The sequence below is a fragment of the Rhipicephalus sanguineus genome, unplaced genomic scaffold (genome assembly GCF_013339695.2).
Source record: "Rhipicephalus sanguineus isolate Rsan-2018 unplaced genomic scaffold, BIME_Rsan_1.4 Seq5239, whole genome shotgun sequence".
Classification (NCBI taxonomy): Eukaryota; Metazoa; Arthropoda; class Arachnida; order Ixodida; family Ixodidae; genus Rhipicephalus; species Rhipicephalus sanguineus.
Genome location: NW_023615431.1, coordinates 35,200 through 50,561, shown reverse-complemented (window position 1 = coordinate 50,561; position 15,362 = coordinate 35,200). Strand labels below are relative to the sequence as shown.

Below are 15,362 nucleotides of genomic sequence, written 5' to 3'. Positions count from 1 at the left end.
GAACATGGCGCGCTCGGTAGTTACTGCGGCCGCCGCGGGAGGCTGCGCGCGATCGCACTGAAATAGTGTGCCTCGATGTGTGCGACAAAACGCGCATCAAGGCACCCTAGCACTGAAAGTACGCCGCGCGTTCGAAGAAAAAAAAAAAGTGTTTAGGGTCACGAGGCGTGCGTGACGTACCTTCTTTCCCCGTGCCATCCCTTCCTGCTTAGCTTCCAGCGCTTTCGTCAGGGCGAGAAAAGAGAGAAAGAAATTACAGCGTGCGACAAAACTCCGCTCGTACTGGACGGATTGTAAAAAATTTTGCGGCGGTCGATTCGTGAGGCAATAAACTCCTATAGTGAAGCCATTCCATGGCTACTTGGAGAAGTGTTGCAGGGCCCCTTAGGTAAAGCGATGCGTCGAGTTTCAGCAGTAAGCCTCACTTATTTCAGATTTTAGGGGCGAAGCTCCTCTTAGTCTAACCTTGTCATGTCTCCGTTGTCCGGCGTAACCACCTTTGCAAACTGCCCACTACTTCGTCTTTGCAGACATCCCACTACGACCCATCACCGATCCATCACTTCACCGATCATAAAGCCGTTATAATGAAGGGGGAACGGAGGCCACGTCTAGCTACCACTTACGATTAATAAGATTTCTTGTATAAATATATACAGCGTTTGTCACGTCTTTGATGATGTACTGGGCTATCGCTTTGATTACTGCTGGGCGAAACCACTGAAGATTTCACGGTGTAACCATGATTGCTTCAGGAGCTTCGCCCAAGCTCTTCATCATTCACCCGTGGATATGCTGTGAACTTTTTTAGTTATGCAAACACGTATGAATAACACACATATATATCACACGGAAAGAGGAGCTGGCTGGCAATATCCTCATGGAAGGGGCACCATGCACACAAAAGAGGGGGGGGGGGGCAGGATGAAGAGAAGAGGAAGGCACATGATGCGACATCCACGCATTTAAACCTCCTTGGTGACATCACACACAGTCGGCATAGTAGCTAATCTAGCAGCGAAAGCAGGTTAACTTAACCATTACTGGTTGAATTTTCGTCCTCTGCACAACAGTGCATACCCTGTCCCTGCCCGATTTGTTTCTAAATCGCCAAGTCCTAAGCCTCCGTGTTTCCTAATATCGGTACAGATGCGCCCATGGTTGCACCATTTGCGATCACCAATTCTGTATGTACATTTCAGTGGCATAGCCAATGATTTTAGGGGCGAAGCTCCTTAAGGCGGCACCCGTTCGTCCCTCGTCGTGCTCGTAGTAGTAAGTAACAAGTCTTACCCTTTGACCTCCAAGGTGGTGCCGGTGGGAGATTTCTCCTGTGCGTTGTTGAACAATAAAAAATTCGCAGCGTGCGCGTTAACTAAAAGCCGAATTCTTCTGTCTCTGTAGAAGTGTAAGTGTTAGCTAAAAGCCGACTTCTTCTGTCTCTCATTCCCATTAGCAGCCATTGTTTACCTCCAAGGTAGTGCCTGGTGAGATTTCTCCTGTGCGTGATTAAACAATAAAAATTTTGTTCAAAACGCCGTTGATTGATGAAATAAACCAACGAAAGACGCCAGATGTTTTGTAAAAACAAAACGAAAGAACGCCAGATGTTTCTAAAGCAAAACGAAAAAGACGCCAGCTGCTTAACGAAAGACGCAAGGTGTTTTCTAAAGCAATGGTTTTCTAAACAATGAAAATTCACAGCGTACATGTAAAATTAAAGTGAGCTGCAAGTCGTCATAACTCATCGAACCTTTAGTATAAACGCGCCCGATCTCACGTCGGTGATGATGTACTGGGCAGAATTCACGGAAGATTCACGGTTTACCGATGAACCTCCGCAGCTTCGCCCACTCATCATCATTCACTCCGTGGATATGCTGTGATTTTTAAAGAACGCCTAATCCATAAAACCCACTCAGTTAACCTTTCATTCATATGATCAACACCAATAGATGACCATATCCAAATAAACAAGCATGTTAAACAAGCCTTGCAATTTTGTTTTGATCTTACCCCTATTCCTACATTCACCGCAGCCCTCCAAGAGCACAAATGTGAATAAAGACGTGTCATCAACAACAACAACAACCAAATACTCTTCTGTCCTTCGTTTCCCTTTCATGTTGCCTATCTAAAGAAAAATACTGTCTTAGTTACCAAAGCACTGTACTAGAATTTCACTATATATACTATTCCACCAACTGATGCACAAGTCTTAGGCTCCTCAAATTATTTTGTCATCCTTCACATTTCGGAACCACACTTTCTGAAACAGACCTTTTTTAGAAAGGCCTTCAGTTCACACCACGCACAGCATGAATACATAAAAAAAATGTCACGGATACGACGAGACCACAAGCCTTTATTTGCAAACAGGACATTTGTTTTTCGATATGTACATGGTGTAGAGAACCAACATACAAGAAAATACACTGCAGCCAGCATTCTGCATCTGGTCAGGGAAAAGGGGGAGGGGGGAGGGTCATTCACTCAGTCTTGCCCACGGTCTCTCTCACTTGACTTCACACACTGCTGTGGCCACCGCACTTTTCGTGCACGAATGGAATTTTCCAAGACACGCTTTGTACTTGCACATGTGAAAGGAATTCATTCCTAGGACTGCACTCTTCTTCAATATCTCACACAAGAGGCGATGTGCAATGAAATGTGCAATAAAAAAAAAAAGGACTTCCACATATCACAAACTGAGGCTGCCTAATCAAATACCTGCCTGAAAACAGAGATAATAAATAAAAAAAAAGTTGTGGTAGTAGTTACCAGCCCGTACACAAAGTGCAAGATTTAAAGGCTCGGAAAATATTTTTTTCGCCTCTAAACACTGAGAAGGCAACCAAACACAACACCTAAAAAAATGTGCACATAAAGACACAGTTTCGTCTACGCCCCTATACAATGTCCAGCAAGCACACCCAACATAACAAGTGGTCCAATACACCATAGCTTAAATGAGCATGAAAAATGAACTTTTCTGTGGCAATATTCACGCCACCATATTGAGTACTAGTCCGTTGGTCTTTTGCAAATTGCGACTGTATCAGTTGTGCCTATAAAATATCAATGATTACACTAGCTCACCGGCTGCTGCTGCTGGTTAAGATAACCAGAAAACACCTTTACCGGGTTCTGCAAATTACGCTTCAATGTGTGCTAGTCCACCAGCTTCATTTCCATTGTCAATCATCTATTCGAACAGTAGCCTACACACAGAAGCATCAAAACATTTTTCACAACTCTGTCCACCAATTCCACTCTAATACAGAACTGGGACAACACTACAAAACACAGCACAGCTCATCATTTTACAAGCTAGATGCAGTGTCGTGGGAGCTCCCGGCAAATCGATTTCTGCACAAAGCGCTAACGAAAGTGTGATAAATATCAATTTGCTGGTGGCTGCTATCACTAACTCCACAAATGAAGAGGAAAAAAAAAAAGTGAAATTTTCACATTCTCAACGCTCCTATCTCGGTGTCTAATGTGATGTTTCCAAGCGCTCTGAACAATATGCCTCTGAAGAAGCTAGCGCACAGACTGTTTCATGGAAACATTCTCCTGCTGCTGCACTTTTCAATGAGCACACGGCTAACCTTACACCCCGTTGTCATTAAATAACTCCGGCTATATATGTACAAAACAACTTCCACAAGGGAGGAGAAAAAAAAAGGAACCCTCTCAAACAGTTTTGTCTAGGCTGCCAACGAGCCGTAGACAGTGAGGTGAGTGACGAGTCCATTAAATTAGAGTGCGGTGTTGTGATCCATCAAAGTTCAGTGTGTTGGCCGTCTTCAGGTTGTTCAGGTGTTGGCTCAACAGGTTCCAAGGGAATGGCACCTTCGGCTTCTGCATTATTCGAAAGAGAGAGAGAATTTCAATGCACATACAAGTACGGTCAGCTTCAAAAGTTTATGGACCATCAGGCACAAGGAAAAGCTCAATATTCCCGCTGCTTTGGCAGGCAGCCTTAATTATGGATTGCTTCCAAAACACACCAATGACATGTACTTTGCAGTTCGATTGGATAAAGTCACAAATTGCTGGAAAATTCAAAGTTTTGCGCCTAGTGGTCTCTAAACTTTTGACGCCGATTGTACAACCTGATCAGTAACAGAAATGCCATAAAGACTTGTGGGTGTGACCACAGAGAAATACAGCAGATTGGAGTGGGTTTCATACTCTTCACTGGAAAAACTAGATCAAATAGACCTATCTTGTGGGATGACCGCATTAAGTCAAACTTAAGGGACCCCTGACAACGAAAGTTTTGTTTGCGACTTTTTTACTGTAATTTGCATCTTTGGCTGGTAATCCCAAAATTGAATCGTAAATGCTCTAAATCATCGTATAATTAATGCTAGCATTGTTAATTAAGAACAAATTTGTGTCGGCTCAAAATGCCCGCCTAAATAGTACCATAAGAAACTAGCGCCCCACAGCAGGGCAGCGTCCAAGATCACGTGCACTCAAGCTTTGGTGTTGTTGAAAGCGCATTTCTCAAATCGGGGCCCCGTGCGTGGTAAAGAATGAAACAATGAAACAATGCGGGTGCTTCGGTATGTTACTTTGAACTTTGGTATGTTATGCCTCCATTGAAATGTGGCCACTGTGGCCAGAAATATAACTCTCATCCTCGTGCTTAGCCATTACTGCGGATCTGCACCCGGGTGAAAAAAAGCTGAAATCTATTCCACTTTTAAAATGACTGGCGTGTTCCACTAGCTCAAGCGCATCCATAAACATTAACGGGCCGATCTTCAACCATTCTGGAGGTCTCACCTGTTGCTGGCTGTTCCACTGGCACTGGTCCCTCGGGCATCTCCACGTCGGCCACAACCTCCTCCTCAGCCTCTTTCGCAGGTTCTAAACGAGGCAAAAATAAGATAAACTGATGAACAATGTGCAAGCTACGCAGCAGTTATGTCACAGGAACAATACACTAAGTACTAAGCCTCAAAAGTGTGCACCACATATCACAGATTTAAACATGTCATGAACAGCGATGTTTACAACAGAGGTCATGATATTAGTAGTTTTCTGTTCTTTTCAAAATTTTGTCAGTGCAAGCTGTTAAAGGGGTAGTGGCACCTTTTTTCGGAGGTGAGTTTAATCTGCCATACAAATCTCCTGTATGCAGAGACAGCTCTGAGCAAGTGTGAAGCTCAGCAAATGCTGATAAGATATTTTAATTTGATATTAAAGTCAATTTTTCCATGGCGCACCTACTGACATCAACACTAGCTTGACATCAGGCTACAGTACAAATTCGGGTGACTTCACGCAGCAGTCTGGCTAGTTGCGATGACGTTAGGTACCAAAACTTCCCAAGATGGCCGCTTGTGCATCATCAAAACTTCCAAAATGGCCGCTTGTGCGTCAGCAACGGAGCCACGGTGTGGAGCTGCTGTGGAAACGTCACTATATATTGTGCGAGCACGTGACGAGAAGTTGTTTATTGTGTAGTCCTCTTTGTCTAAGGCATTGTGAGAAAAGGTAAAGTGGCACCAAGGAGCCAAGCTCGTCGATGGTACTTCACCAGAAACATGTGCGCAAGCTGGACTCACCTATCGCACCAAAGTAATTACATAATTACCATCAACATTAAGTATATACCTCCAAATGCAAATTAAAGATGCCTCCTAATAAACTTGCACAGCTGGGGCATCACTGCTTCTGAAAAAGGCTTGCTGAACCATAGATAGCACTGAGTAATTTCATAACTTGTGTATTACACACAGAAAAATACTTTAGGCGTTGACGCTCTGCCCCATGGTGCAACCGCATTGTGTTTGGTGCTTCTGCTCAAAAGCTGCCAGGGGCGCTACGACAAGGGGTCCCACCAGTCCCACGAAGTCGCAGTGTATCGTTCGGTGCCATGTTGAGCATTAGCGTATATTTAAGTACGTTTAATCACTGAAGTGCTGCATTTGCGGTCGACGCCCAGTTGTTTCAATTTTCCCAACGTTATATTCAGCATTCACCTTAGAAGAATGCTGCTTTCGCATCACACGAAGCTCACATTCGCAGGGCAATTTACCACAGCTTTTCTCCCACATGTCTTTTTCTTACAATGTGAGTGAAACCATGGTGTAAGATATACAGTTAAGCCTGGATATAAAGAAATTGACAAATTCCAGAAAAAAAATTGCTACAAACAGGTTTTCGTTATACGCAGTGTCAGCACGAAAATTTGGAAAAGAAACACACAAACTAAACAAAAGGGGAACTGAAGGCTCAGCTCACACAAAACATTTATTTAGCGGCAAAAAACTTATTTTGCTCTATTACTTGTTCGTGAGGGATGGCAATACTGAACGTTTATAGGACATCAACGCAATGCTGCTCTGTCAGCGTCCAGCTGTGGCCTCCTAGATTGGCTCCGGCAACGTGCTGTCGTGTTGCCGGAGCCAATCTCCGAGGACATGGTCTAGCAAACGGTGCAGCGCAAGACGGCAAAGCGTGTGACGAGTCGACCTCCGAAGATCCGTCTTTGTCACCGTGGTCTCTGACATATTCCACCAACGCTTAATCTGACATCTCATCGGTAGTGATAACACAGTTGTCCGCATAAAAAAAAATCGCAAAGCTGTACGTCGTCAGGGGCTGCTCCATGTGCGTGCAGTGAAACCACGCACGTGCACACGGCGTCGAAAATGAAGAGCGAATGACACTGATACCACGGAATATTTAGGAAAGCGCTCTCCATATGCAGCATGGCTCCACATACGCGGCGCGAACTCGAATCGTCACTCGTGTAACAACAAGGAGCAAAAATTTCTTATTTAGTGGCTTCATCTGATGTCACGCTGACGAAGTACAATTCAAAGACTTCGGTAACCACCGAAGAGTGGCACTGCCAACGCAAAAGCCGTGTTTTTTAAAAGAAAGTCAAGCGGTTACAGTGGTGGCACCCGTGAGCGGCTGAATGTAGCTGGATGAGGTTTGAAGGGAGGGGGAAAGGGCACGCCCACGCATGCACCCGCGGGGGCAAGAATGCAAGAACGACGGCTCGAGGGGTGTAGGCCCACCCCATGCCCACACGCACGCACTAATGAGCGCTCATACTCGCCTTGCAGTTGCCGGGGTTTCGAGCACGCCATGCGTGACGATGCCACTTAGCGCTCCGTCGTTGGCGGGGCAACCACATAAGATCTATGCGGCTCCTGCTCATGCCAAAATGACAAAATTCGGGGCAAAATCCCTAGGTTGTCAGCGGTGAAAATTCGTTCTATCAAGGGTGTCTCCCGCTACCACTTCGTTACACAGAGGTCGCAAATAGATGTGCTTCTATGGAGTAACGGCGGGGAATAGAAAAAACTTCGTAATACAGTGAAACCTCGGTGATACGATCACAGCTCATACGAATTTCGGGGTGATACAAATTTTTCGTTGGTCCTGGCCAAGGCCCATTAGCCTGCAATGTAATGGAGTACGGTTGTTGCGAACCGATTTTCACCCAGCGGCGTTTGATACGAACGTACGCTACCACCAGGTACAAAGAGGTGCTGTCCGCGCTGTAGCGGAAGTCGCGCCAAGCACGTGCTAGCGCGGGAACGCAAGGGCATGCGCGCCGTACCGCCAAATAGTCAGAATCAAGGTGTAAGAATAACACTTTTCTTACGGTCAGAATAAACCTTCAGAGATGCGTCACGACCTCCGAGATTGTGTGCGCGAATCTTTGAGGCTCTTATATGCCTCCGTGATGTGCCTTCGCGTTTAGATTACAGAGGACATTAGCGCCATGCTTCTTTTTCTAGCGCATCGACGTGGGCTGCTGTAGTTGTACTGTGTTTACACGTGCCTGCCTCGTGCATCAGACATCCCATGAAAGGTGGACGAGGACCGAAAGAAGGCGAGGACGGTCTTGGCGAAGGAGTCAGGCCTCACAACATCAACATGAGGGACCGTTGAGGTCGCACTTGTGCGGGCACGGCCGTAAATCTCCCAAGAAACATCCCCAACGCCTCCGCAATAACGAAATCATAACGCAGGACCATGGTGCTGTAATTTTGTGGCCTTGATCCATCGCGTCAAAGCGCTTCTTTTGTTACTTTCGCTGCAGTACTTCGGTGTCGTGCAAAAAAAAGCATACTAAAATTTCGAAGGGGCTACTGCTGTCGCGGGTCACAATGCACCTGGTTCATTAATTAAGTACGCGCGTACTGGCCGTATATTTACGAGTGCTGGTATGATTGCCGACAGCTAAGAACTTAACTGACAATCGTTCAGGGTTCGTCCTGACGTTGTTGCGGCCCTGAAAAACAATATCTGAAAATGTACGCCAGCTTTCTTTTGTGGAATGCTAATTTTCCATGCTTTCTGGTGATACGAATTCCGGATGATACGAATATTTTTGGTGGTCCCGTGAGATTCGTATCACCGAGGTTTCACTGTATCGAGGAATTCGTAGTATAGAGGTTTGTTATAGGCAGGTTTAACTGTATACTCTAGGTGGGGACACTTCTTGGCTTATATGCAAGGCGCGTTCGACCAGATAAGAAAAGAACGGCACATGTCCTTTGGTCTGGTGAAAGCAGCAGGTATCTATCGGCGGGACGATGCACTTAGACAGAAAATTCTTCCTGCACCAATGTTTCAACATCTGACGTTGTTGGAAGTGCAGCATTCGCCACGCGTTATGTTTTTCGTCTGAAAAAAAAACGCAGCATGCGTTTCCAGCTCTAGCCGCTAGCGTGTCATGGCTGCGTTCGCGGTTTTGGAAATTCACATTTTCCGCGTAGCGCTGGTTGACACAGCAATGGCATTTTGTCTTGAAATCACGTTGTCCCGCCATTAGGTACCCACCAGGAAGTATTTTTCTTACATCGTGGTATCCACTGCCATCATTAGACTGACGGGTGTGCAGCGTTGTTACTTTATCTGGTTGATCGCACCTTACAAGTGTCCTCACCTAAATAGCATATATCTTGCACTGTGAGCGCGACAAAACACGGACAACAGCTCGAAACGCCACTGACAGACACTTCAGAAACACCACTTCATTAGCCAAGGAGAAAAAAAAAAGAAAAATGTGCCTCGGCATCGTCCTGCTCGGTCCCTCTCGGCGCCCAGGGTGCTTCGATGCTCCTCCTATCTTGCAACGAGCGGCGAGGGAGGAGGAGTATCGAGGCACCCTACTATAGTCGGATACAGCTTTAGAAGTCTGCAGCATTTCCACCTCAAAGGTGGATGCACACATCTTCATCATCACCATCATCAGCCTGACTACACCCACTGCAAGGCAAAGGCCTCTCCCATGTTCTGCCAATCAACAAAGTCCTGTGCTTGCTGCTGCCACAATATAGTACCTGCAAACTTCTTAATCTCATCTACCCGCCTAATTTTCTGTCTCCCCCTCAAGCGTTTGCCATCTCTTGGAATCCAGTCAGTTACCCTTAATGACCACCTGTTATCCTGCCGACGTGCTACGTGCCCGGCCCATATCCATTTCTTCTTCTTGATTTCAACTATGATGTCCTTAACCCCCGTTTGTTCCCTGACCCACTCTGCTCTCTTCCTGTCTCTTATGGTTACACCTATCATTTTCCTTTCCATTGCTCGTTGCGCCATCCTCAGTTTCAGTTGAACCCTCTTTGTAAGCCTCCAGGTTTCTGCTCCATAGGTAAGTACCGATAAGATGCAGCTGTTATATACCTTCCTCTTGAGGGATAGTGGTAGACTACCATTCACGATTTGAGAGTGCTTGCCGAAAGTGCTCCATCCCATCCTCATTCTCCTAGTTACTTCGGTCTCGTGGTTCGGCTCCGTGGTTACTACCTGTCCTACCCCAATGGGCGAGTGCTCCAGAGTGAAGTCATGAATTGGATGGCTGGTAACCCCACCTTCAGAGAACACTGCAGAGTGTATGAGTGGCATAGGTCGGCAAACTTGAACTCATGAGACGACCCACTCAGACTCGGATCGAGCCGTGAGTCTGAGTGAGTCCGGGTGAGTAATATTTTGGTTAGTCTGAGCCCGAGTGAGTTCGGTTGAGACAAATATTTGTGCTGACCTAAGGTGATAACTACTCAACTTCAGCATTGCTATCAGCCTATGACGGCTCACATTGATGCTCACTTCTACTCACAGATACTTCAACGCACTAGCATTCATATGCCAGCTCAATATTTATTGATCAGAGGTGTGCCTTGACACCCCCCGTAACATTTTTTCAAAGGAAGTTCTTGATAAAAATATCTCGTGCGAGTCATATCTTTCAATAAAAATGTCCTTACTGGATTGCAATCACTGATAACTCGTATGTGAAGGTACGAAATCAAAATGCATATTGTAGAGCACAGATTATGCGAGATATTGGTGTTTAAGTGCTTTGACATCCTGATAGAAAAAGCTAATTATACGCTGACGAACTCATGAGTTGACTCACACCGACTCACTGAGGCTCAGATCAAGCCACGAGTCTGAGTCTGAGTGTGACTGAGTAATATTTAGGTGAGTTTGAGTCCCAGTGAGCCTTCAGGGCAAAATATATTGCAAGAGTAAGTCCTAGTGAGCTCCAAATTTTTTGCCGACCTATGATGAGCGGGACTATTTCTTTAGTCGCTGAGGCGATCGGCTGCCACGCTTCGGTCGTCTGGGCGGGGCCTCTCCGGACTTCTTAAGCTGTATCTGACTATAGGCCCCCACGTCACAGCGCCCCTAACGCAACTGTGGCCGGCACACTTACTATAGCCAAACATCATCTGGTCACACTCGCAGTCGTGGCGGGCAGAGTGTGTCAGAACCTAAAGTTCACACAGTCAAATCTCGATAGAAGAAAGATATGTCCTCAGGTAGTATGCTTCACTGCACAATTGGTCCTTTCCGCCAGTGCAGTAATACCTCGTTAACTCAAAGTAGTAAAAACCAGAAAAAATTTCGAGATAAGCAGATTTTCGAGATAAGCAAAGTTGGGCAAATTCCATTGAGAAGTTCAGTTCTATCTAGAAACGTTATCCCTACTGACCAGTTTCTTAACAGGAGCGCCAAACTGGCTCTTTGTAAAGGTTTTGAAGAAAAATAATGACATACCAGTGCTATTAACCAGCTGGGTTTTTCGGCACTGCCTTTTTATTTAGTGCAGAGAGACCGACTAAGGCTGGTCTGCCTCTCAGTAACACTTGCACCTAGCAAAGCTTTCTCGAGTTGCTTAACACATCGCATGTGCCGATCTTCCGCGCCGCTGCACTCAAATTTATTTCGCATCAAGCGAAGCATGTTCCTTGTTTCGGCTGATGTCGTCACCCTCGAGTAGCTGCGTCGACGCTGCCGCGATCACTGTGCGTGACGCCACGTTGTTTGGCTTAAGGTGGGGGTACCACTGCAGTGTAGTTTCATTCTGAGCCGCCAGAAGACGCCACCAAGTCACGTTTGGAAAAAAGAGAGGAAAATGCGCGCTCCGCCGTCGCGGCAGCGAAGAGCCTGTCCCTGCTCCAACTAATCCATTCTTTTGAGGGGCGCCGCTGCTCCTTTGAAAAGTTTCAAATGTGCTTGACCCCCCCCCTTCCCTCTCGCCCGCTCACCCCCCCCCCCCCCCCCCAAAAAAAAGCACGGCCCAGGGAGCGTTCGTACTCCCATGCCACTGTCTAGAAAAGAGGTGCCTCTTTCTCCTGGTAGTATAACTATTTACGCGCCGCTGCCGCAAGGGCTGCTTTTTTTTTTCTCCCCTTCAACGACGCCTCTTTCTATCTGTCCTTCTGTGATGACCCTCGCTCACTTGTCCCTGTCCCCAGCAGTGCGGTTCTTTTCACGGGAGGAACTGCAAACCGCTCACGTAGGCTGCCTGGCCAGCTGCTCTCCGTGACATACAGTGCCGAAATGCGGGTTTGGGTGACAAACTATCGCGGAGGTCACATCACAAGTGAACCATGAGACATCACATCCTTCCGTGTACAGTGTACTTATGTAAATAATCCCCTCTGTCGCTGTCGTTTACTCCTACCTCCTTCACTGATTGTCACTACTCAGTCATTGCTTGAGCTAGACAGCGGTCATCATAATAAACTCTCCTTTTTCTTTGTTCCATTTCTATGTACTTCCTCAAGTAAACAGCCACTTACGTCTACCACTCTATATGCCGTTACACACCCTGACACAATCGATCTATCTACTAAAGATTTTATTTCTCTCGAGAAAGAATTGACAGCAATATTTTGTAGAGAGAACGCTATAATTATGCAGTAATTATTCTCCAAATAATTGTGGTGACATGAGGGTTTCTATTCACAGTTTATGAATTATTTGCAAATGCTCAGGGAAGTTCTGTTCGCGCGCGCGCGCGCGCACACACACACACACACACACACACACACATATATATATATATATATATATATATATATATATATATATATATATATATATATATATATAAAGTGAAAAAAAACGCGCGTGCGAAGCAATTTTATTTACGTTTCACTGGAGGTCTAAGCTTCATCAGATAAAGCTCGGACCCCGAGCGGAACGTAAATAAAATTGCTTCGCACGCGTGTCTGACTTTTCTTAGAATTTTTTACCGAACCTAGAAACCCTGCGTCGTTTGTGCGTGTGTTATATATATATATTTGCGCAGTAGAATTGACAGCAATCGTTCTGCGCCAAAAGTATGCAGAAGACATCGTTGTCACTGCAATTGTGCTGGAACGTGAGACATGGTGGTCTGACAGGAAGAAAAAGAAAGAATAAAGACGAGACTGCCTCCAGGATAGCATTCAACTCTGTCCCGTTGTCAAAACCCTGCCGTTTGTGATACCCTGTAGAGGGTCGTGACGCTATTTTTGCGGCCCTTGTTGGGAACACGGCTCAGTTTTACCCTGACCTGCAACACGGGGTGTAAGCAAACTCGTTATGTACTCCTTCCTTCCCCCATGGAAGAAACGCGCCCAGTGGTTGTGTGTAACACCCCTCCTCCCCTCATTATACCCGACACAACTTCTCGTTCGTCTGTAGGAGAAGACAAATTCTATTTGACTAGCTGTGCTCTTCCTTCACCGTGTAACATAAGCTTCCGAATGTAACCTAAGCTTCCGAATGTTCGAAAGACGGGTAGTTTGGCAATTGCGTGCTACAACGCTGCCGTTCTGATCGACCCACGGTGTCAAACCCGTGCCAACTGCCTAAGCAGCACAGTTTTCCCTGCTGTACGTACCGTCATTTATTTCATTTGAATTGAAACTTCAGCAGAGTAGTATCAATTCATCTTTTGGTTGATGCAGCATTTATTTATCATGTTACCGTATGCAAAGCATCAGACGAACCGCCAAACCATTTCTATGACAGAGCTGAAGCAATTACGTCTTGAGCGACATATATGCGTGGCATGAATGGTCCTGGTGCGTTATTCTCTTGTCGGGGCAACGACTTCTCTATTCGCGTACGCTATTTCAATAGGATTTTGATTTTCAATAAAGTTCGTTACAATAACATGATGAGTGGTCGTTTCACCTAAATTGTCAGTAATTGACAGCAAGCTGGCGCTGATCGAAGCGTAGACGGCCTAACAGCCGGAGACGCACAGTGCGGTCGTCCGAGGTCTGTCTTCGGCAGAAACTCGGCGTCACGGCCTTTCCTGGGGCACAAAGGCGCCATGTGTCGCATTACCGCTTCGGCACCAGCGACAATGGTGTTGTTTCGAGCAATTGCAACCATGCACCTCCTGGTGCATGAGAAACAGCCGGCGTCTTCCTTATCGCCGCAAAGTGAGGCGGCTGCCTTTATTCCGTCCCGGCGCCCGAGGCAAAGGGTGGCTCGCCGATTGCGACAACTCTTAGAAAAAAAAGGTCGGCATATTCACTGACTAAATGCTAACCGCTTACTTGTCACAAAATACACTAGCCTCTTAGTAAGTGAAGGTAGTAAAATGCAGGCTAGTGGAACTTGCTACCTAGTTAGTGAGTGAATAGTACTAGCTCAAATGGCTAGTCCATTACTAAGTTGTTAGTAACCGCGCTAACAACTCAATTAGAGGCTTACGCCTATTTTGTTTATATGTGCGTGTGCATTGCCATATAAAGATGATTCTATTACAAAAGTACCTAAAGGACTAAAAAAACAAAGTGGCATTGTCCTCGTACATTAACGAATGGCCGCTAATTACTTCATGTAATTACCGTGGTAGGTACACAAAGCAACATACATAGAGGCATGAATTGATCACGAATGAGAAAACACACGCAAGTGCACACACAGAATAGCAAGACTTTTACGCAGCTGATATCTACTCTAGCAGCGGCTTGAAGACTATGCTCCTATTTTGGGATAGCACACCGTGTACTGGTTGGCAATCATAGAATTTAGAAGAATAATTGATGTTTTCTACACACTGTCGTGTGCCCTTATATTTGCTTATATGCGTGCCATCACGTAGCACGAAACTTTAATTCCAAGGTAATCAATTAAACAAAAATTGTTTAAATTTTGCTAAAGACCGTCACGATTACGGCAAAGTATACTGCGCATCTACGAAAGATCTGGCAATGTGGGTGGCTAGTAGTTACTTAGTTAAAAACACCAAGTAAACTTTCTGGTTAGTGAAGGCAGCACTTTACGACCTTTACTAACTGCTGGCTAGTAAACAGATTTCGCGATGGTAGTAAAATACGCTCAAAACTAGCAAATGCAAGCATTTACTAACCATTTACTAACTTTTTTTCTAAGAGTGCACAGCGCACAGTGGACACCAGAGGATGCGAATGAAATGCGTTCCGTTCTCTAGCGTCTCCCGTTACTAAGCACAGACTGTCGGCTTTCGTGCTGCAGCACACATTTTATTACCTGCTCTCATCCTCGCTCAATCGCCCCCCCCCCCCCCCTTGCTGCCTCTCAGCTTCAGGCTAGCACAGTGGATGTTATGCCCCATCTCCTGTACTCGTGGGGTCTAGACTACACCAGTCTTGGTGGTGTTGCCTCGTGCATAGTGCACCCCTTCTTCCCAGGGAAGGATTGGTTAGCCTACAGACTTTTGGGAAACCCTTGTCTCCTCCACTAACTCAATTAGACTGCATTGCCGTGGGAAACAGTGCCGCGTTCCAGCTGCGTTTACACGAATGCGACAGAATGCAGCGGTAGCACATCACCTTTCCTAGAGCAATGCGCCGCCGTTTACATGGAGTGCATGAACCCTCCCGAGAAGTCCTCGCTTTCTGCCCCCGCAGCTGTCGTGTAGTATCGAAGAGGTGCACTCGAAGCCGACTCGAGGAGGGGCCGGCGTTCCCCTTCAGTTGTGTAAGGTGGTCCATGAGTCGACTTACCCCTCGAAATCCACACCTGCCTGGCGCATTTGTGCGATGCGCCTTCTCAGCGCATTGCACCCGTTTACATGGATGCGATGCGCCAGTTGTCGCATT

The 15,362-nt window shown here is 46.2% G+C and overlaps 1 long non-coding RNA gene across 1 annotated transcript; it reads right to left on the bottom strand.

Moving 5' to 3' along the window:
* Positions 1 to 2,348: 2,348 nt before the first annotated feature.
* Positions 2,349 to 4,906, bottom strand: LOC119377634 (uncharacterized). The gene is made up of 2 exons (XR_005180833.2): positions 4,798 to 4,906; positions 2,349 to 3,864 (listed from the first exon to the last, which is right to left on the bottom strand). It is a non-coding gene; the product is annotated as an uncharacterized LOC119377634 (long non-coding RNA).
* Between the last annotated feature and the right edge of the window lie 10,456 nt (positions 4,907 to 15,362).